The sequence below is a fragment of the Protomyctophum parallelum genome (genome assembly GCF_964188405.1).
Source record: "Protomyctophum parallelum genome assembly, chromosome: 22".
In the NCBI taxonomy this organism is placed as follows: domain Eukaryota; kingdom Metazoa; phylum Chordata; class Actinopteri; order Myctophiformes; family Myctophidae; genus Protomyctophum; species Protomyctophum parallelum.
The window spans coordinates 17,655,503-17,680,724 of NC_139714.1; positions in this window are offsets into that span (position 1 = coordinate 17,655,503).

Sequence of the window (25,222 nt, forward strand, 5' to 3'; positions counted from 1 at the left end):
TCTGTGTCTCTCTGTCTCTCTGTCTCTGTGTCTCTGTGTATCTGTGTCTCTCTGTGTCTCTCTGTCTCTGTGTCCCTGTGTCTCTGTGTCTCTGTGTCCCTGTGTCTCTGTGTCCCTGTGTCTCTGTGTCTCTGTGTCTCTGTGTCCCTGTGTCTCTGTGTCCCTGTGTCTCTGTGTCCCTGTGTCTCTGTGTTTCTGTGTCTCTGTGTCTCTCTGTCTCTGTGTCCCTGTGTCTCTCTGTCTCTGTGTCCCTGTGTCTCTGTGTCCCTGTGTCTCTGTGTCCCTGTGTCTCTGTGTCTCTGTGTCTCTGTGTCTCTGTGTCCCTGTGTCCCTGTGTCTCTGTGTCCCTGTGTCTCTGTGTCTCTGTGTCTCTCTGTCTCTCTGTCTCTGTGTCCCTGTGTCCCTGTGTCCCTGTGTCTCTGTGTCCCTGTGTCTCTGTGTCCCTGTTTCTCTGTGTCCCTGTGTCTCTGTGTCCCTGTGTCTCTGTGTCCATTAGCTCTCTGTCTCTGTGTCTCTGTCTCTGTGTCCCTGTGTCTCCGTGTCCCTGTGTCTCTGTGTCTCTCTGTCTCTGTGTCCCTGTGTCTCTGTGTCCCTGTGTCTCTGTGTCCCTGTGTTCCTGTGTCTCTGTGTCCCTGTGTCCCTGTGTCTCTGTGTCTCTGTGTCCCTGTGTCTCTCTGTCTCTGTGTCTCTGTGTCCCTGTGTCTCTGTGTCTCTGTGTCCCTGTGTCTCTCTGTCTCTGTGTCTCTCTGTCTCTGTGTCCCTGTGTCTCTGTGTCCATTCGCAGGCCTGCAGGCTGAATGAAAACAGAAGTGGAAAAACAGAATGTTCTGAATAACAGATTTGTGGTGACAGATCTTTGGCTGTTTATCTTATCTGGGCTGCACTGTGTCCTTGTTGTGTGTGTGTGACGTGTTTTACCGAGTCACACCCTGGCAGTGGTGGAAAATAACCACGTATACCTTTACTTAAGTACAATTTTGAGGTACTTTTACTTTACTAGCAGTATTTCCAATATTCAATACTTTTACTTGCTTGCTTTTAAATGCAGAAACATGGAAAGGTGATTGGAAAAGAAAGCATAGCAATGTGAATAATAAAGATAACAAAGCTGATAACAAAATCACCCTGTTTATTTCTTGTGATGTCTTTGATCTTCTATTAGTACATGTGTATTCCTGCGCAAAATAACAGACCCATTATATTTCCTCCTAGTCCTTTATCTATCATTGTGTAACTTGGTTTTCGATGACGCGCCAGATCTATAATTGGCCTATTATCTGATTCTGTAGTATTCCCAATGAATGCCCATGATAATTATAATGATGATAATTATATGACTCACCATAGGGCAGAGGGTGCATATGACAACCTCCTCCATAGGGCAGAGGGTGCATATGACAACCTCCTCCATAGGGCAGAGGGTGCATATGACAACCTCCTCCATAGGGCAGAGGGTGCATATGACAACCTCCTCCATAGGGCAGAGGGTGCATATGACAACCTCCTCCATAGGGCAGAGGGTGTTCATATGACAACCTCCTCCATAGGGCAGAGGGTGCATATGACAACCTCCTCCCATAGGGCAGAGGGTGCATTATGACAACCTCCTCCATAGGGCAGAGGGTGCATATGACAACCTCCTCCCATAGGGCAGAGGGTGCATTATGACAACCTCCTCCATAGGGCAGAGGGTGCATTATGACAACCTCCTCCATAGGGCAGAGGGTGCATATGACAACCTCCTCCCATAGGGCAGAGGGTGCATTATGACAACCTCCTCCATAGGGCAGAGGGTGCATATGACAACCTCCTCCCATAGGGCAGAGGGTGCATTATGACAACCTCCTCCATAGGGCAGAGGGTGCATTATGACAACCTCCTCCATAGGGCAGAGGGTGCATATGACAACCTCCTCCCATAGGGCAGAGGGTGCATATGACAACCTCCTCCATAGGGCAGAGGGTGCATATGACAACCTCCTCCCATAGGGCAGAGGGTGCATATGACAACCTCCTCCATAGGGCAGAGGGTGCATATGACAACCTCCTCCCATAGGGCAGAGGGTGTTCATATGACAACCTCCTCCCATAGGGCAGAGGGTGCATTATGACAACCTCCTCCCATAGGGCAGAGGGTGTTCATATGACAACCTCCTCCCATAGGGCAGAGGGTGCATTATGACAACCTCCTCCCATAGGGCAGAGGGTGCATTATGACAACCTCCTCCCATAGGGCAGAGGGTGCATTATGACAACCTCCTCCCATAGGGCAGAGGGTGTTTGACAACCTCCTCCCATAGGGCAGAGGGTGCATTATGACAACCTCCTCCCATAGGGCAGAGGGTGCATATGACAACCTCCTCCATAGGGCAGAGGGTGCATATGACAACCTCCTCCCATAGGGCAGAGGGTGCATTATGACAACCTCCTCCCATAGGGCAGAGGGTGCATATGACAACCTCCTCCCATAGGGCAGAGGGTGCATTATGACAACCTCCTCCCATAGGGCAGAGGGTGCATTATGACAACCTCCTCCCATAGGGCAGAGGGTGTTTGACAACCTCCTCCCATAGGGCAGAGGGTGCATTATGACAACCTCCTCCCATAGGGCAGAGGGTGCATATGACAACCTCCTCCCATAGGGCAGAGGGTGTTCATATGACAACCTCCTCCATAGGGCAGAGGGTGCATATGACAACCTCCTCCCATAGGGCAGAGGGTGTTCATATGACAACCTCCTCCCATAGGGCAGAGGGTGTTCATATGACAACCTCCTCCCATAGGGCAGAGGGTGCATATGACAACCTCCTCCATAGGGCAGAGGGTGCATTATGACAACCTCCTCCCATAGGGCAGAGGGTGCATTATGACAACCTCCTCCCATAGGGCAGAGGGTGTTCATATGACAACCTCCTCCCATAGGGCAGAGGGTGTTCATATGACAACCTCCTCCCATAGGGCAGAGGGTGTTCATATGACAACCTCCTCCCATAGGGCAGAGGGTGTTCATATGACAACCTCCTCCCATAGGGCAGAGGGTGTTCATATGACAACCTCCTCCCATAGGGCAGAGGGTGTTCATATGACAACCTCCTCCCATAGGGCAGAGGGTGTTCATATGACAACCTCCTCCCATAGGGCAGAGGGTGCATTATGACAACCTCCTCCCATAGGGCAGAGGGTGTTTGACAACCTCCTCCCATAGGGCAGAGGGTGCATTATGACAACCTCCTCCCATAGGGCAGAGGGTGTTTGACAACCTCCTCCCATAGGGCAGAGGGTGTTTGACAACCTCCTCCCATAGGGCAGAGGGTGTTTGACAACCTCCTCCCATAGGGCAGAGGGTGCATATGACAACCTCCTCCCATAGGGCAGAGGGTGCATTATGACAACCTCCTCCCATAGGGCAGAGGGTGTTTGACAACCTCCTCCCATAGGGCAGAGGGTGCATTATGACAACCTCCTCCCATAGGGCAGAGGGTGTTTGACAACCTCCTCCCATAGGGCAGAGGGTGCATTATGACAACCTCCTCCCATAGGGCAGAGGGTGCATTATGACAACCTCCTCCCATAGGGCAGAGGGTGCATTATGACAACCTCCTCCCATAGGGCAGAGGGTGCATTATGACAACCTCCTCCCATAGGGCAGAGGGTGCATTATGACAACCTCCTCCCATAGGGCAGAGGGTGCATTATGACAACCTCCTCCCATAGGGCAGAGGGTGCATTATGACAACCTCCTCCCATAGGGCAGAGGGTGTTTGACAACCTCCTCCCATAGGGCAGAGGGTGCATATGACAACCTCCTCCCATAGGGCAGAGGGTGCATTATGACAACCTCCTCCCATAGGGCAGAGGGTGCATTATGACAACCTCCTCCCATAGGGCAGAGGGTGTTTGACAACCTCTCCCATAGGGCAGAGGGTGCATATGACAACCTCCTCCCATAGGGCAGAGGGTGCATATGACAACCTCCCATAGGGCAGAGGGTGTTTGTTGTGTCAATTATTGCAATCACACGTATTAACCCATTTTGAAGCATTATGTTATACTTTAGCTATTGAAAAATAGCAGATCTACAAGCTCTTAGCGCGGCATTCGGTGCCTGAAAATTCGAGAAAATGTGGCGCAAATCTTTGAAAGAGCAAACGTTTTTAACTCAGATATTTGCTTCTGGGCAGGAGGGGGTTCCTGGAACAACATGTTTTCAGGCCAAATACAGATAATTCTGGGGGTCCTTGACATGGAATATTGAGCACCACTGATATAGAAACATGGGTATTTCAGAAAACTGTCAGGATTTTTTCGATGTCAGGCCTAAATGGGTTAATGCTGTTGAACTGTGGCCTTATTATAATAACTTATACTCATATTCAGATGTATTGTATTCAGCACAATCATCACTGACGTCTTTTTTAATTACACCCACAATAGGCCACAGAACAATACAACTGTATACTGTACATGACTCACTGAACCCGAGAAAAAAACAATATTCAACAGGATCATCACTTAGTGAAACAGTATGACATCTTTGATGAACAATGAATGCTTCAAACAGTAATATTTCATAGGCATAATTATGCCCTCTCAGTTCTCTGAAGAATATTCTCAGACTCAGGGTGCCAATTCATTCAGGTCAGATATTCACCTTTTGAAAAACACATATAATACACCATACAACGAACCAATGGTTTTTATACCATATGCTGCTTTATGTATAGGGCACTGTTTCTCACACTTTTTCATGTCAAGGACCCCCAAATTGACACTCATTAGCCCTGTGGACGCCCATTTGAAAAGATATGCCAGGGACCCCCCCCCCCATAAGAGAAGATTTTCAGTGATTTTAAACCCGTTTAATTTCAAGTTGACATGCATGCATTAGTCTACAGGGCAGCGGTGGCCGAAAGGTTTGCGGAGCAGTCTTGATATCGAAAGGTCGCTAGTTCGTATCCCCGGACCGGCACGTTAAAATTACCACCGCTGAAGTGCCCTTGGACAAGGCATTGAACCTCTACCATGAAATGTTCTATGAGCAGGGCCCTGTAAACAAGTTCTTGAGCTTAGTCCAGTTACCCTGGGTAAACATGGTAACTTTACTTTGCTTTGGATCCCCATTTAATAGCATTTCTATCTCTGGGACCCCCAATTTAAATTTATAAAATCAATGCTAATTTAACTCTGAGAGCGTACGAATGGAACCAAATTCCACCCGTTAGGGTCCATTTGGTTGGGTCATAATAGGTCAACATGGGTCATAATAGGTCAACATTTGAATGTTTTCAAAAACAATACAAGGATTCCACATTTCGATTCCACATTTCCAATGAAAATGAAAAAGGTGAAAAGGCCATCCATCCATCCATCCAGCCATCCATCCAAAGACTATACAAGAGGTTAACAGTCGTTTCCCTCTTCAGCATCAGCTCATGAACCAAACAGAGTTATCTGACCTTTTCAAACTCATTTCGCAGACAATTTAATCTCCCCCCAGAGGCAAGAACCCTCTCTTCTTACAGAACAAAGTGCCAGAACAAAAGTCACACATCTTCCCAGAAACATCCTCCTCACACTTATTAGTCACGCAGATATGGTTTCATCTGCGGGTTTGAGTAAATGGTGCGCTGTGACTGGCCAGTCGCTGTGATTGACAGCCTACACCTAAACCTAACCCTAACCTTAACCTCAGTAAACTATACCTAAACCTAACCTCAGTAAACTATACCTAAACCTAACCCTAACCTCAGTAAACTATACCTAAACCTAACCCTAACCTTAACCTCAGTAAAACTATACCTAAACCTAACCCTAACCTTAACCTCAGTAAAACTATACCTAAACCTAACCCTAACCTCAGTAAAACTATACCGAACCCTAACCTCAGTAAACCTAAACCTAACCCTAACCTCAGTAAAACTATACCTAAACCTAACCCTAACCTCAGTAAACCTAAACCTAACCCTAACCTCAGTAAAACTATACCTAAACCTAACCCTAACCTCAGTAAAACTATACCTAAACCTAAACCTAACCTCAGTAAAACTATACCTAAACCTAACCCTAACCTCAGTAAAACTATATACCTAAACCTAACCCTAACCTCAGTAAAACTATACCTAAACCTAACCCTAACCCTAACCTCAGTAAAACTATACCTAAACCTAACCTCAGTAAACTATACCTATAAACCTAACCCTAACCTCAGTAAAACTATACCTAAACCTAACCTCAGTAAACTATACAACCTAACCTCAGTAAACTATACCTAAACCTAACCCTAACCCTAACCCTAACCTCAGTAAAACTATACCTAAACCTAACCTCAATAAACTATACCTATAAACCTAACCTCAGTAAAACTAACGCAGTGGCTGGGGGGCGTTTCCAAGAACCCGAATCCGCAGATGAAACCCTTTTAGCATTAGTCACACATGAGGCTCATTTCAGGTAATGATGGCTCTGGGCAGTGGTTGGAAAACTGTATAAGTACACATTTACTCAAGGACTGTCCTTAATAAGTATCATTTTCAGTACTTTTATACTTCTACTCTACATCTCGGATCCAAATATTGTGATTCTATACTCCACTACATCTATTTGAAAACTACTTAACATAGGCATTACCTATTTCAGCCCATTTCGTCCATTTGAAAATAGCCGATCTACAAGCTCACAATGCATGCGATGCATTGTGAGAATGTAGATCTGCTATTTTCAAAAAGATTTTTAGACATTTGAAAATTGAAATGCGACATTTTTGCATAATGAGTACTTTCCAATCTTTGTACTTTAAGTATATCACTACATTTTAATTCTGGACATTAACGACGTTCTACATTGCAGTATTAACACTTTTACTAATAAGTAGAAACTGTGAGTACTTTTACCACCATTGCACCTCGGGCTTTGGGGAAAGAAGTCAAAGCAAAAGGAAAGTGAAAATATAATGTATTTTCATTTTTATCATCACTGTGGAGGTTAATGTTTTGGGCTGTAAACGATTAATCATAAAATATAATAATATAACCGTTTAATAAATAATGAATTGGCATTTGTTGATATATTTAAATAAATTTAAATAAAATAAATAAATAAGTAATGAAGGGAAAAAAACGTCTTGTTTATTTGATTCATGGAAAAAGTAATCGATAGTGTCATTGTTGCTAAGAAAGGTGTTCCACAAGAAATGTTTTTTTTCTGCTGAAATAAATGTAAGCTACACATTTAAAAAGTAACATTGATGATTGTTAAATGTCATGGGTTTATTGTTTATTGTTTATAAGGATCCCCATTAGCTTTTGCCTTGACAAAAGCTAGTCTTCCTGGGGTCCGACACAGACAAACATTTAACAAAGGCAATACTTACAATTGTTTACAAACACTAACTCAAAATAAAACATAGTAAAAATTAAATATAAAATAAGATAGGAGAATAACATAGGAGAAATAAAAAACAAAGAAAAACATAGCAAAAAAATATACATTTGAATTATTATTTTCCCAGGGTTACTGCAGTATGGTTTACATAAAGGTGTTCTTTTAACTTGATTTTAAAGATGAATTTTGTATCGGTCATTTCATTGTTGCAACTTGCAACAACACCAACACATGTTTGGGAAACCTGCTATAGTCTAATTTATATTTGAGACAAATTGTTAAGATTGTAATATACCGTAGGTGCGCAAAACGTTTGAGTGACAGGTTATTTTATTTATATGTATAATTATGCCTTTATTATCTGAGGCGCAGACTATGGGCATACGTCATACAGCTCTCAGAGCTCTGGCCCCGCCTATTGGTCGATTCTCATTGGTCAATATTTGGATTTTCGCCATATTCAAAAGATATAGTTCTATTGTAGTTTAGATGCAATTGTTTCAAAGTCAAACGCATGTTTAGATATTACGATAACCTTAAATATAAATATAAATAAATACATATTCCAATGGAGACATTTAATGATGAAACACCAGCAGAGTGTTGTAGGAAGGAGAGGAAGTTGAACAGGAAGTGTTCCATTGATGAAGACTCCCCAGAGAACAACAACAATAATAACCATGTTTTCAGAAGAAGGTGAGATTATGATATGATATGATGCACGTATTTATGAAGCGTTTACGGACTTTACGCTGTCCACACTACAACATACATACATGGCCACAACTTAGATAAAGAAGTATAAAACGCTATAGTTAATAAGTCGAAGTAGGCAATAATTTATGAAATGGACAACATTTCTATGTAGGCTAACAGTTACAGGGCACATATTGCTGCTGCTTAAGTTAAGTTTAACTTTACGTTTTCTGTTGTTTGAGCTGGCGTTATTATGTAAAAAAAAAAATAAGTGTCTGTTTTGTCCATTTGCATTTCACGTCACGAGCCAGTAGCCTATAGTAAACACTGGCATGTTTGTTAAATAAGGCGATTATTTGTATCAATTCAGACGTTTTCCGTCCAGGGTGTAGACATGGCGCAGTTGCGCAAATGCGCCACAAGGTGGCAGCATAAGGTCGCCCTTGTGTTTTTCAGAGTCACTTATTTGTCATTCATAGTCCATACAGGTAGAAGCCATAGATCTGAGACTATGTATTTTATTATCTAGACTATCACAGATACACAAACGCAAAAGTCTGACTGGATAAAATACTATCTATGATAGTCTTGATCCAAGGCTAAGAGTTATATAAAACAAGCAGTGACATGTTGGTGTGCGGCAGTGTTGTTTTTGGCAGCAAATTTCTATTTTAGTTTTAGTCGTAGTCTCTTGAATAGTTTTCACTTAGTTTTAGTCACATTTTAGTCGCCTGGAATGTTCTAGTGTTTAGTCTAGTTTTAGTCGACTAAATGTCATACGATTTTAGTCGACTAAATCTACAGTTGATTTAGTCGACTAAAAGGTGTTTTGACAGGCCTTGATGTCGTTGTAATGACATATTTTACACTTTGGTTGCATGCTGAAAATAGCAGATATACAATCTCACAACGCGTCGCAGCGCGCGACGCGTTGTGAGATTGTATATCTGCTATTTTCAGCATGCAACCCAGCATAAAACTGGATCTCTTGTCCACTAGTCCCTTCCTAACATTTTAGTCTAGTTTTTATTTGTTGACGAAATTGTCAGTATATTTAGTCTTAGTTTTAGTCATCATAGATTCGTTTTTATTTAGTTTTTATTTAGTTTTAGTCAGTGAAAAAAGGTAGTCGACGAACACTTTTCGTCTTAGTTTTAGTCGACAAAAACAACACTGGTGTGTGGCATGTGTTGCAAGTTGCAACTCAAAACTGTATTTTAGAACAATAGAATAGTTTTACCTATTGTTTTGTGTAGGCCTATTGTATGTCATTGTTGAAACGAGATGTGACCTACATACCTTTTAATAATATTGGAACAAAACGATCAGACTTTTTTATTTTGGGACTATGAACCCAGCGACAAAAGTTTATGTTGGACTCATTTTGAGAGGCTTTCCGTGTTCAGTGCCAAAATAAATACATCAGGGGCCTGCCCAGCCCAAGTCTGTGCCCGGCAGGCAGTGGCTGACCAGCTTGATAGATAGACACACATGGAAACAGATCACCCTGTGTTTGACCCCCTTAACCGGCTGTGTGTGACTGTGTGTGCGCGCGTGCGAGAAGCAGAAAACCACTGCAAAGTTTCCTGTGAGATTTCCATTGGTGTAGAATAGATAATAGTGAGAGCGAGAGCCTATATATTATCGTGGTATACCTGTAATGGGAGTACTTATAATATTGCAGTATTGGTACTTTTACTTAACCCGTTCTGACCTGAGATCAGATTTCTAAAAATGTTCTTCTAAACCCTGACAGTTTTCTGAAAAAGCTATGTTTCTATGTCAGTCGTTCTTCGATTTTTCAAAAATAGTAGACCTACAAGCTCATAGCGCGCCACTCGGTGGCGCGCTATGAGCTTGTAGATCTGCTATTTTTCAATAGCTAAAGCATAACATAATGCTAACACCAAAAGTGTGAGCGCTTTTTCCATCATAACAATGATGTCCAATCTCATCTCACCAGGCAGCAGGAGGTCATGTTTTTCTCTTTGTCTGACAGTCAGGAGTCGGGACATGTTCGGCCTGGTGATTACACACAGCGGCCATATGGACAGTTACGGGGTCATATTTAGAGTTAACAGGGTATTCTCTTGGGTGCAGTACTTAGTTTAGACAGTTTTTCGTTTAGACTAGTCATTGGTTAGACCAGTCATTAGTCCTACAACTACAACCTATCTCAAACCCTAAACCTCACCCTCACCCAGGGGCAGCGGTGGCCCGGACGGTTTGCAGAGCGGTCTTGATATCGGAAGGTCGCTAGTTTGTATCCCCGGACCGGCACGTTAAAATTATACCACCGCTGAAGTGCCCTTGAGCAAGGCATTGAACCCCTACCATGAAATGTTCTATGAGCAGGGCCTGGCTGTAAACACGTTCTTGAGCTTAGTCCAGTTACCCTGGGTAAACATAGTACCTTTCCTTTCCTTTCCTTTCCCTAAACCTAACCTCCCACGGGGCAGCACACCTAAACCTAACCTTAACCCATGTCTAAACCAATGACTAGTCTAAACTAAGTATCCTACTATCCACCCCAACCTCTTTATTCAGACCGCAGCCATCTTGCCAGCAAGGTGATACCTACAGGTGACACTTCCCATAGACAGCCCATTCATCCAAACAGAAAAGTCCTCTCTAATTATATTAATTAAACAACGTCAAAATCACCAACATTGCAGCTGAAGGGAAAGCTTGAATTATCCTCTTTTATGAGCTACTTTCCTAGAAAGAAATTCCTTGCAGATGATTATTTTCCAAGTATCAGAGTATGGAAGCGCTCATTATCAGTAAAACAACCTCCTGCTGCCTCCTGCATTATGTGCACGTTCTAAACGGGTGGTACGCATGGGCCGTTGAGTGATAGTCAACGAGCGCTTCCAAACTCCAGCACTTCAAAAGAAATCATCTGCAAGGAATTTCTTGACAGCTCATAAAATGTCTACGGTGGATTTTTAATAAACAAACAAATTCAAGCTTTCCCCACAGCTGCAATGTTGGTGATTTTGACGTTGTTTAATATAATTAGAGAGGACTTTTCTGTTTGGATGAATGGGCTCTATCACCTTGCTGGCAAGATGGCTGCAGTCTGAATAAGGAGAACTTCACTTATTTTCAGGAAGAAAAGAAATGTCATGGTCATTTTATCGTCTACTCAGGCTTCTGTGAACTCCCCTGACCCCTGGCAGTTTTTAAGTTGCTCGATTCAGTATTTATTTAGATATTATTATTATTATTATATCAGTGGTTTCCAAACTATGTCATGTCAAAGACCCCCACATGGACACCTATTAGCCCCATTTGAAAGGGGTGGGACCCCCATAAGAGAAGATTTGTTTTACGGCTCTAGCAGTGATTCTCAACGCGTGTCATTTCAAGGACCCCCAGCTTGATATGCATTAGACTACGGACCCCCATTTAATGGCATTTCTACCTCTGATACCCCCCCCCCCCCCCCCCAATTTATATTTATGTTCATTTTAACTCTGAGACCCTAACAGGTCCATTTGGTTCCATTTGTACACTCTCAGAGTTACAGACCCATAAAGGGTCAATTTGGTTGATTGGTTCCTAACTATCATTTAGCCGGGGACCCCCTGGAACTCCCCCAAGGACCCCTAGGGGTCCCCGGAACCCCACTAGGGGTCCGGGGACTTAACTGTATCTAACTGTATTAGATAATATTAAAATAACTGTCCGGGGTGCTCCCAAAAGCTGATGATAAAATGACCCCCCCCAAAAAGTGAAATATCCCTTTTTTAAATGAACGCAGCAATTTACAGTGCACTGTAGTGTATGTCAAAATCCGCCAGCCCCTTAAGTATTTAACTTAAAGGACCTATAACATAAAATTCAACTTTTTCAATTTCTTTTGTGTTTTTGGGGCTCCTATGTGTGTTTTCTATCCCCACAAATAACCAATTTTGAACAATCAGGCCTTCATGTCATATGGGTGTTTTAATGGAAATTGCTCTCAGAAACAGCTCGACTGATTTTGGCCTCATCGTGATGTCATCAATGTCACCCTACTTTGTATAATTCCTCCTTTTCTTCAGTCTTCAGTTGCAAATTTGCATTTCCACTTTGTTTACAATGTCCACCATTGTTGATTTTCCAAGCTGGCATGGAATGGAAACAAGCCTGGTTTTATCTAGCATGAGTATTATAATGACTCAAATATTAAATAATCTGCATATCAGCACCCTCTCCACCTCAGGACAGTGTGGTACTGCAGCTAAAACTGCTTTCAAAGTCCAGAAAGAAATGACAAGGACTGGTTATATCAGAGTGGTGATTGAGGCTCAAACCATTAGAAATAACTTTGAGGGACATAGACAATATGATTATTAAATATTAAAAGCAGTTTTAAAATGCATGTTATTTGCGCTTTAAGTATATTCGACCAATAGTTTGGCTGAGATCTAGTGGCTAAATGTCCCACTTAGTTGTCGAACTGTACAGTACAGGTATTATTGGATTTTAATTATTGGCTGCACGGTGTATCATTTATTTCAGCATTGACAACGTCGCAATTTAGTTGTACAGTAGAATGTGCAATAGTGACTGTTGTAAACTCTAAGTACTGGACCCTCGACAGGAGACAGTATCACGCTAAAGGTTCACAAAGTTTATTACACACATACTGGAAATATATAGAGCTGGATCCCAATGACGTGACAACAACACTTGAGACATATAACAACCGCTAACTGCAGCAAGCTGACCTTGCTGTCTGAGATGTCTCTCGTAGCTAACTATAAAGTATGCTACAGTTCAGGCAGTACACAATACATATCATCTAGTACATTGTGTAGTGTACTCACGTACAAGTACACAGCCGTGGGCGATCAGATTATAACAGTGACTTTGCAAAAGGGTAACTATGGCTAGTATTTGTCATGAATAGGCGCTACTGGAGAAGGAAAAAAACATAATGGCCCAGTCCACAAACAACAGTGATGTAATGACATGTCTTGCACGCACATTCCTATAGTTCACAGAGGTGTCACGTTGAGTCAACCAGTATGGAACAACAGCCTGGAGATTAAATAATACTTATTTATTTAGATATATCTGCATATATCTGGTGATATTATGACTGATATGACAGTTCACATACTATATAGTTCAGCCCTAATTTGAAAGATCAGTACATTACATATACAACAGAATTACGTCATGAGATGAAGACCTTTGGCGTGTGTGTGTGTGTGTGTGTGTGTGTGTGTGTGTTTTGGGCCTAGTATCCAGTGTCCCAGTTCCCATGTGCTATTCCCATACGGCGAGCTGTTTTGAAACCTGATAGCCAGGTTACGTAATGAGACTATGAGCCTTTCTGAACACAGTGACTGATGTCACTGTATGCACACATATATAGTCATGCTTGTCATTTTGCCTCCTTGGCTCCGGGACCGACCGGGACAAAGGTCCCCTCGGCTCCGGGACCTCCAGGAGACTCGGCTCCGGGACCGACCAGGACAAAGGTCCCCTTGGCTTCAGGACGGGGACAAAGGTCCCCCGTTCGAACGCCTCTGTCTCTCCTTCTATATGCAGTTCTCTGTAGTATGAGTGACTCAGTGGATTAGCGTGTGGCTTTTGGCCCTGCCTTTGTTTGTTATAAGGTTAACTTTATACCTGAAATGTAGCCTCGACCTCACTATGCTTATGCTAGAATCCCCCACGCGCGCGTGCGCACAGCTGCACACACACACACACACACACACACACACACACACACACACACACACACACACACACACACACAGTCACACACACACTCTTCCTCCCTGGGTGTCTCTACTCTGGGTGAGCTCACCTCACCTCGTCATCAGGCCACAAACAAAAGTCTTGCCTCAGGACGAGATCTGTCACTCATTGACAACAGACTACCACTCCACAGTCACACACACAGTCACACACAGTCACACACACAGTCACACACAGTCACACACACACCACCCACACAGTCACACACACAGTCACACACACAGTCACACACACACCACCCCACGCTCACACGCACAGGGCTGATATGTCACTCATTGACAACAGACTCTACCACTCCACAGTCACACACACACCACCCACACAGTCACACACACACCACCCACACAGTCACACACACAGTCACACAGACACACACCACCCCACAGTCACACACACACACCACCCCACTGTCACACACACAGTCACACACACAGTCACACACACACCACCCCACAGTCACACACACAGTCACACACACACCACCCCACTGTCACACACACAGTCACACACACAGTCACACACACACCACCCCACTGTCACACACACAGTCACACACACACCACCCCACTGTCACACACACAGTCACACACACACCACCCCACTGTCACACACACAGTCACACACACACCACCCCACGCTCACACGAACAGGGAGGGCTGCTGGAGCAGCAGTGCTGCTGACTGAGGTTATCACGTTGTGGAAGAGTCAAGTGATCAGCTCGTCTGTGCAGCAGATCAATATTGATTGATAAATACTGTGTGCGTGGCTGTGTGTGTGTGTGTGTGTGTGTGTGCGTGCGCGCGCATACCACATGCGGTGTTTGTGGTATTACAGACATAAGTAATGGTCCATTTGATTCAACCGTTGACTGTCAATCATTTAGCTGCTGGGAGAGAAGAGAAGATTAGTTTTACGGCTCTAGCAATGATTCTCAAGCAGTTTGATATGCACTAGACTACGGACCACCCATGTAATGGCATTTCTATATCTCTGAGACGCCAATTCATATTGATGTAACTCTGACTGAGAGTGTACAAATGGAACCAAATGGAACCAAATGGACCAAAAGGGTCCATTTGGTTTTATTTGTACACTCTCAGAGTTACAGACCCATAAAGGGTTGATTGGTTCCTAACTATCATTTAGCTAGGCGGGACCCCCTGGCACTCCCTCAAGGGGTCCTTGTAGAGCTTGTAGATCGGCTATTTTCATTAGTTTGGGTCCCGGGCGAGAACGTCTAATCTCATTTTTGGTTCACTGGCTAAAAAAAAAAGAAGGTTTTGGAACCACTGCTCTCTAAGTCACACAACTTCCTCAGGGCGTGTGTGTGCGTGTGTGTGTGTGTGTGTGTGTGTGTGTGTGTGTGTGTGTGTGTGTGTGTGTGTGTGCTACCGTGTACGCTCACATTCCAAGCACTTTGTGAATGTAATCAATCAGCTAACGATAATATGAGTCGATGTTTGACGACGAGGTATGCTGTGAGAACTGAGGAGAACCCATGTGGGCGCCACAGAGCATTCCTGTGACACCCATACCTGTGTGGGGCGAGAGATATAGCAGGTGAGAGTGAGACGAGGCTCTCTCTCTCTCTCTCTGGTATGAGACGTTGAAAGCTGACCTTTGTGAGACTACGTTGAAAAGTGTGCCGGCAGGTTTCGCACACAATCAATTTGAATTAAATGACTATTGGCACATAATATGATTCATATTATTGTAGTAGGCTAGTGGTTTCTGTTTATATGGCTATGAATGAAATGGGTCTGAATGATTTAGATTGATACGTTTTTAATACAAATAGTTCCAATTTTGGCATCGAAATGTACATGTCGTGGTTGTAAGTACAGTATATGCTAGTAGTGATGCACCAAATATTCGTCCGCAGAAAATATTCGGCAGAAAATGTGGCTAAAAATGCATTTTTGGCCTATTCGGTTTCGGCTCCGAATAGGCAGAAAATATATCACTGCATAGTATATGAAATGAATGCATTCAAAATAACTGAATAAATGTTTTATGGACCCATAATAGTGATTATTATTTAAGTTAGGTTTTGCCATAACCATTTATATTGCCATAAATCAGGTAGCTTTAAGGTACGGCAATGGTAGGAAAAAAGGAATACCGGACTACTCGCCCCGGTGCTTGCCCGTTTTTCCTCCCGGAATTGTCACCAGTGAGGGGGATGACTTTGTAATATGCTATTGGCTGTTTGTATTCTTTTTGGAAAAATATAAAAAGATACTCCTGTGGAAAGGCTATATTATTTTACTTATATTGACCCGGCTATAAACAATTTAGTATTATTTAGTATATGTAAGGTTTTGCACACTCAAATGGTACCTCGTCAGATAATCCCCACATATCCTACAACTTCTGTGAACAGACTTCACTGTGGTAGCTTTTCATAAATTATATTTGTACTGTCATGAAAGTTTATAGTTAGAGAAATTCAAGTCCAGCCGTCTGCTGTCCAGCCTCTCCCACACCCCTCACTGGGGAAAATTCTGGGAGGAAAACAGAAACGGGGCGAGTGGTCTTGCTACCGGAAAAAAGATATATAATATTAATCATATTCGGATATTCGGTTTTCGACCAACTGTTTCCTGTATTCGGTTTTCGGCCAAGAATTTCCGTTTCGGTGCATCCCTAGTATTAATATGCTGATCTGTGTTGCGATTACGAGGATGGGAATGTACTTGGAAAATGGCTCCCCTCCCCTGGGCCAAAGAAGTTTGAGAACCCCTGGACTATATATAGTATTATTTAGACAGTGGAACCTGGATGTGTGTTTGTGCGTGCTGTGCGTGACAGCTCTGCACTGTGTTGGTTTCACCGTGTTCAGAGTTTAGATTAACCCCTTTTGGTGTTAGCATTATTTTATGCTTTAGCTATTGAAAAATAGCAGATCTACAAGCTCATAGCGCGCCACCGAGTGGCGCGCTATGAGCTTGTAGGTCGGCTATTTTTGAAAAATCGAAGAACGAACGACTGACATAGAAACATAGCTTTTTCAGAAAACTGTCAGGATGTAGAAGACATTTATAGAATCTGATCTCAGGTCAAGATTCTGTGGTTGGAAAGTGAAGACAGTCCAGAGACGTGATTGCGGTATATAAGCTCCTGGAATCTGGTCGGAGCGCCAGATCCTGAAACAGGAACTGTGTGTGAGAGAAACTGGGTGGCGTGCCGTGATGTATACTACTCCTCCTGTCTGTGTCTGACAGCAGGAAGTATCTGCGGAATGCTCTCAGGTCTTCCCGGGAACGCCGAGCAGACCACGGTGACGGTGACGGTGATGGCATGTCACTGAACCACGGTCGGCCGGCGCGTGGAGCCCACAGTCCCAGGGAAAGACCATTTACTTAACCCATTTTAGACCTGAGATCACATTCTAAAAATATCTTGACATCCTGAAAAACCCATGTTTCTCAGTGGTTCTCAAACTGTTTCATGTCAAGGAGGACCCCCCCAAAAATATATGTAATTGGGCCACCGACCCCCATCTGAAAATATGTTGTTCCAGGGACCCCCCACCAGAAGCCAAGATTTGAATTAAAAACGTTCAATCTGAAAGAATATATATTCAAAGACTTGTGTCACATTTTCACGATTTAAAAAAAAATAGCAGTAGTAGAAAATGTGAGTACTTTTCCCCACCACTGACATCTGCAGTATTCTGCACACAGGCAGCCATGGACAGTGCTCTAGCCCAACCACCGTTAACCCATTCTGACCTGAGATCAGATTCTAAAAATGTCTTCTACATCCTGACAGTTTTCCATTCTGACCTGAGATCAGATTCTAAAAATGTCTTCTATGTCAGTCGCTCTTCGATTATTCAAAAATAGCAGACCTACAGGCTCGTAGCATGCCACTCTGTGGCGCGCTACGAGCTTGTAGATCTGCTATTTTTAAATAGCTAAAGCACGACATGATGCTAACACCAAAATGGGTTAAATAGTGATAATAATAAAACAACAGCACATTTAAATGAGTTCTCAAGAAGCCCATAACAATAACATAATCTGGACACAACCGGTTCCTGTTCTTCGGTACTAAGCTCACCTAATATCTCACACTAGCTTAATCCAAACAACGGGTGCTATTAACAGAACAGAGCCGCCGGCGTTGCTATTGCTAACACACAAAGGTATGCACGTCATAGAACCACTCTAGCCCATTCTGAACGGGAACCCATTTTGGTGTTATAGCATCATGTTATGCTTTAGCTATTTAAAAATAACAGATCTACGAGCTTGTAGGTCTGCTATTTTTGAAAAATCGAAGAGCGACTGACATTTTTAGAATCTGATCTCAGGTCAGAATCAGACCAGTGTGGGTCCAGTGGAAACCTCGTATGAATCTGATCTCAGGTCAGAATTGGCTAGATATAATAGATATATCATAGAACCACTCTAGATAGTGGCGGTGCGGTCTGAAATGATTCCAGTGTCCGGTCCCCCCCCCCCCCTAGATAATACCACTGTATTATCCCAAAGTGGGAACTCGGTGGCGGTGGCGCGCTGAGGTTGATTAAAAAAAAAGGCTTCAAAATCCTACATTTCTTCTGAAAAACCCATGTTTCTATGTGTCAGTGGTGCTCAACCTTTTTCATGTCAAGGACCCCCAGAATTATCTCTATTGGGCCACGGACCCCCATCTCAAAATATGTAGTTCCAGGGACCCCCCCCCCCCCCCCCAGAAGCCAATACTTTAATAAAAAATGTTCGCTCTGAAATATATATTCAAAGATCTGCGCCACATTTTCACGGCTTTTCAAAAATAGCAGACCTACAAGCTCGTAGCGCGCCACTCGGTGGCGCGCTATGAGCTTGTAGATCTGCTATTTTTCAATAGCTAAAGCATGACATAATGCTTGTAATTTAATGCAATCAAAAAGGACCTTCCTGTTTGTATGTATGGGGCTGTCAAGGCCAGGAAGTAGTTTTTATTTTAGCCACTCAGTGGGCATTCCCGCATAACTTCCGGGTATGATGATGATGTCATGCGCATACTCTATTCGCCTGAAGTGACCTTTAACCCCTTTTACCAGGAGGACACCCAGGGACTCTGTCTCCCCTTTCCTTTTTAGCTGTTGCCTGCCTGACCCCCCCCCCCCCCCCCCCCCCAGTTCAGCTGCTAGATCTTCCTCTTTTATTTTCTCCTCTGTGCTTTATTTGCGTTTTTTAAAGTCTTTAATCTTTTGAGCGTTGCATTGTAATCATCTCATCATCGGGGCTGACGTCTGTGGTACAGTATTTTGAGCCTGTGTCGTCGTCACCCCACGGTACCGACCCGATAATGCAGCGCCCGTCGTCATATCCACGGGCCACAGCTCAGCGCCACCGGGACCACCCGGGGAGGGAGGGAGGGGGGATGGACTACAGGGAACAGCTCCACAGAGGGAGGGGGGGGGGTTTGGACCTGGGAACAGCACCACAGAGGGAGGGGGGGGATGGACTACAGGGAACAGCTCCACAGAGGGAGGGGGGGGGGTTTGGACCTGGGAACAGCTCCACAGAGGGAGGGGGGGTTTGGACCTGGGAACAGCTCCACAGAGGGAGGGGGGGGGGTTTGGACCTGGGAACAGCTCCACAGAGGGAGGGGGGGTTTGGACCTGGGAACAGCACCACAGCTGAGTGCATGCAATCATGCATCTAGAAGACAAATGCTGTGTCACCGGCAGTGTTGTTGCCAGGCCCTCTTATTATAAGAGACTTTGAGAGGTCTCGTTTTCCTGTAAAGTCACTTGTAAATAACGGTAGTTGCGTGTTGCGTGGGGGGGGGGGGGGGGGTGGGGGGGGGGGCTTAGTTGTGTACTGGTTTCCTGACAACCAGCAATGTCCGTGTACACCTATGTGTTCACCTATGTATGAGCACCAGTAGGGGCGCTGTTGTGCCATGCAGAAACAGAGAGAGAGAGAGAGACAGTGCTGCACTGTTGCCTGCTAATGAGAGAGAGAGAGAGAGGGGAGTTGCACCACTCGGTTCACATGGGTGTGATTCTTTTTAAACCAGTGATTCTCGAACGAATGTTCAAATCAAGGACCCCCCAAATTAACTTTGTCTGCATAAGTATCCCCATCTGAAATAATTTGTTGTTGTTAAAACGCTTTTAAAACGTTTTTTTACACATTTGAACTTTCTCTTACTCAAATAGCAGGTAGAGCTTGTAGATCGGCTATTTTTTAAATAGCCAACGTACTCCTCCTGTCTCTTCTTTTGTGCTATTTTATTCATATACCATTCTACAAACTGTGAATGAAAACGTCAACCAACCAATCAATCAATCAATCAATCAATCAATCAATCAATCCTGGCTTGCTTGTTTCTCTTGCGAAAAGCTGGCGTGACACTGGTCATTGCTGGACACGTGCCATCTGGGAGCAAATAGCAGATCTACAAGCTCGTAGCGCGCCACTCGCGAGCTTGTAGATCTGCTATTTGCTCCCAGATGGGGTCAGTCAGCGAGGCTGGAATGACTCGGCTCCAACGAGCAGCACTTGTCAGACACACGCGCAACAACAACAAGTGGTCCTTGAGGGGTCCGGTCCACTGGACTGGACCCGGTCCACTGGACTGGACCCGGTCCACTGGACTGGACCCGGTCCACTGGACTGGACCCGGTCCACTGGACTGGACCCGGTCCACTGGACTGGACCCGGTCCACTGGACTGGACCCGGTCCACTGGACTGGACCCGGTCCACTGGAACCCGGTCCAGGATATACTCTGGACTGACATGGCCTTTTTAGGTCCCTATTTGGCGTTAAGGGGCTGGGCCGTCACTTCTTAGATATTTAGGCCTATATATCATCATCATGAAGTGTCTATTTGTACGTCTCTAAATGTTTTGATGAATTGAACAATGTGGACCCTGTTGTAAACAAGTGTAATGCTTAATTGGGTCGTCCACTCACAGTTATTAACAGTCTTTGTATTGAGTTTGTGCTTGAAAATGTACTGTAATTCTGCAAACTGTTAATAGATATGACTGTCCAACCAGTAGGCTCTTTCTGCCTTGTTCCGCCCCCTGGTTCCGCCTTGTTGTTTGTGTTGAATTTGCTAAAACATATTTTTGGGAAAAACAAACATGATTGATTGATTGAACAGTTTGCAGAATTACAGTACATTTCAAGCACAAACTAAAAAGACTGTTAACTGTGAGTGGACGACCCAATTAAGCATTACACTTGTTTACAACAGGGTCCACCATGTTCAATTCATCAAAACATTTAGAGACGTACAAATAGACACTTCTATATACCGGTAGTCAAAGAACAGAACAGGAATTCATCATAATGCTATGCCCTGTAGTCACCATGCTGCACCTGACACCAAGTTTGCAGCTTGTGGGTTGTGGGTTGTCACCTGTCCGGTTGCTATGATATACCGCAATACACAACATGCATACTGTAAAAGTGAACCGGGTTGTTTAACTCTGGTTCAACTTCCGACTCTCTTCCGTCTCTCGGAGCAATTTATAGAACGTTGGATTCCAGCCAGGCCCAGAGGAGCCAGTGGAGTGCTCCAGGTGTTTGGAAGCTGTTTAGTTGGTTTTGTCAGATTGCTCATATCCGTTTACCGTCGGTGTGATGTGATGGGAAACCACTCGGTTAAAAATGAAATGTGTCTCAATAGATTAGTGTGATGGTTACTTACTTACAGGAAAGCAATGTTTGCACCTCTAATGAATCGCACTTGACGATTTGAAGCATTGCTGTTTTCCTTTAGGGTATGTGTTAAGTAACACATCGACGCCCCCTCTCCCCCTCACACACACACGCACACACACGCACACACACACACACACACACACACACACACACACGCGCACACACACACACACACACACACACACACACACACACACACACACACACACACACACACACACACACACACACACACACACACACACACACACACACACACACACACACACACACTGCTTCTACCATCATATGCACCAATGCAAGCTCCATATTAACCCATTTTGACCTGAGATCAGATTCTAAAAATGTCTGTTTTCTGAAAAAGCTATGTTTCTATGTCAGTGGTTCTTCGGTTTAAAAATAAATAGCAGACCTACAAGCTCGTAGCGCACCACTCGGTGGCGCGCTATGAGCTAAAGCATATCATAATGCTAACACACACAGATTTGGAACTCTGATTATTATTCGACCCATATGTCTACTCTAGTCTATATTATGCAATATCTGCTTACCTACACAAAAAAATAACTTTTCTTGCTGATGAAAGATATTTAGCATTTTGCACGATGATACTTTGACCTTTCGGTGTCTTCCTTATCCAGGCTTTCTACTTTAATCACGCGCAGGTGGAAGATAACCGGAAGGTTCAAAAGGTTAATTCCTCCGAAGGAAAGAACTTCTGAGAGGGGTTGGCTTTTAATGCCACCTGTGTGTGTGTGTGTGTGTGTGTGTGTGTGTGTGTGTGTGTGTGTGTGTGTGTGTGTGTGTGTGTGTGTGTGTGTGTGTGTGTGTGTGTGTGTGTGTGTGTGTGTGTGTGTGTGTGTGTGGCCGTGAACAAACAAATAAGATTTCCGCCTAAATAAGACAGTCGGGGGTCTTTATCCAAACATTTAGGAGACAAAGGGAGGTGTGGGGTCCTATGCCCCCCCCCCACCCCCCCCCCCCCTTTCAGATGTGGCCAGTCCTCTCTGAGCAAGCTGCTATAGATTGACAGATTGACGGTTGATTGACAGAACATCTTGTTTGAATATTGTCATGCCTTGAGTGAGTTAAAAACATGGACGTGATGATGTCGCCCAACTGCAGTGGTGTAAAGTAACTAAGTACATTTACTGAAGTAATGTACTTAAGTACAATTTTGTAGTATTTGTACTTTTATTATCCCATTTAGGCCTGACATCGAAATAAAAAGGTCTTCTGAATCTGAAAGAATATATATTCAAAGATTTGTGCCGCATTTTCACGATTAAAAATAAAATATCAGATGTACAAGCTCATAGCGCGCCACTCGGTGGCGCGCTATGAGCTTGTAGATCTGCTATTTTTCAATAGCTAAAGTATAACATAATGCTTAGTTTAAAACACCAAAAGGGGTTACCACCCAGAATTAGTATTTCCAATTATTTTACTTCTACTCCACTACATTTCAGAGACAAATGTACTTTTACTCCACTAGTTATTTGAGTTATTTGAAAACTTTAGTTACTTTGTGGATGTCGATTATTATAAAACATACACTAACAACTTCAACCCTATAGTATATAGTACATTGACAACAGTAAAGAATCCCTTGACTCCTTCAAAACCGCCCTCAAAGGGCACCTATACGGACGGCTGCAATTCGAAAATGGAATGTCCATTCCAAAGCTCCCATGAATATTTTCACCAACCATGCCTTCGCGTTTGTTTTCACTGAATCAGACTTTTTTTCTGAAAAAAAGGTAAATCTGAGTTTTAAATGTATTTTGGAGCCTCTGTCTGTCTGTAAGTACGTAAGATATGCACCATGCATTCCTTTCCTGTCCTTGGTTTCAGAATTCTGTAAGTTCTCTGACATCTCCTCCTTGCCCGCATGGCCTTTTCCGCATGACCACCTGGGGCATATCAATGTCAGATATAGCCCACATCTTACCCTTTTTGTTTATATATGTTTTTTTTTTGCTTATTAACCCATTTTGGGGCGGTGTTAGCATTATGTTATGCTTCAGCTACTGAAAATCTACAAAAAAATAGCCACGAGTGGCGCGCTACGAGCATGTAGATCTGCTATTTTTGAAAAATCAAAGAACGACTGACATAAAAACATTTTTTTTAGAAAACTGTCAGGATGTAGAAGACATTTTTAGAATCTGATCTCAGGTCTCACCGAGTGGCGCGCTACGAGCTTGTAGATCTGCTATTTTTTTTAATCGAAGAACGACTGACATAAAAAAAATTTTTTTAGAAAACTGTCAGGATGTAGAAGACATTTTTAGAATCTGATCTCAGGTCTCACCGAGTGGCGCGCTACGAGCTTGTAGATCTGCTATTTTTTTTAAATCGAAGAACGACTGACATAAAAACATTTTTTTTAGAAAACTGTCAGGATGTAGAAGACATTTTTAGAATCTGATCTCAGGTCAAAATGGGAGGCTAGGATGTGTTTTGTGTAACCAAAATACAGTAGTATCATGTAATGTAGCTTAATTATTATTATTTATTTATTTTCATTTTTGTATTTTCAGGTCCCTGCGAAGAGGAAGATCGTTCACCTTCCTCACCCCAGGATCACAATGGATCTTCAGTCTGGTGAGTGTTGGAGCTACAAGATCCAGTTGACCTCGTCTTCAACTGGGTCTTGGTTTAATGAATTCTGACCTGAGATCAGATTCTAAAAATGTCTTCTACATCCTGACAGTTTTCTGAAAAAGCTATGTTTCTATGTCAGTGGTTCATCGATTTTTCAAAAATAGCAGACTTGAAATGTACTGTAATTCTGCAATCTGTTAATAAATAAATAAATCAATCAAACAAACAAACCGGGTACATTTAGTTGCATTTGCACATTTTCATTCCATTTAAGACGGAGGATTTAACCCATTTTGGGCGGGAACCTCTTTTGGTGTTTTAAACATTATGTTATAATTAAGCTATTTAAAAATAGCAGATCTACAAGCTCATAGCACGCCACCAAGTGGCGCGCTACGAGCTTGTATGTCTGCTATTTAAAAAAAAATCGTTAAAATGTGGCGCAAATCATTGAATATATATTTCAGAGAGAACATTTTTAACTAAAATATTGACTTCTGGGGGGGGGGGTCCCTGGAACTACATATTTTGAGATGGGGGGGGTCCGTGGCCCAATAGAGATAATTCTGGGGGTCCTTGACATGGAAAAAGGTTGAGCACCACTGACAAGACACAGAAACATGGGTTTTTCAGAAAAATGTTAGGATTTAGAAGCCTTTTATTTTATTTTATCGACCTCAGTCCAAAATAGAACACATTTAGTGCCGGAAGTGCATCAAAATAGAAGCTCCGGGGTGCCAGAGTTGTCTGATCGCTTTTACTTTGAAAGCCATGAACCGGAAACACTTTCCTAAAAAAGTTGACTTTACTAAGTGACCTCACATCCCCGATCATCTTAATATATTTTTTTACGCTCCAAAAAGCGTTCATATTTTGCGGGAGAGACGGATGAGGAGCAGAAATGAAGCGCCAGCATATCGATCCATTCATCACCTGCACGGAGAGCGCCCTGGATTAGGAGATACGAGTCATTCTTTCCGCCTAACATGGGAGTCAATGACAAGCTAATATTTGCACTGAGCGTTAGCATACGGAAAGCGAAAAGCGAAATCCCCAAAAAAAAAAAAAATTCTGAATATTCTTATCTCGCCCCGCGTCTCTAGGA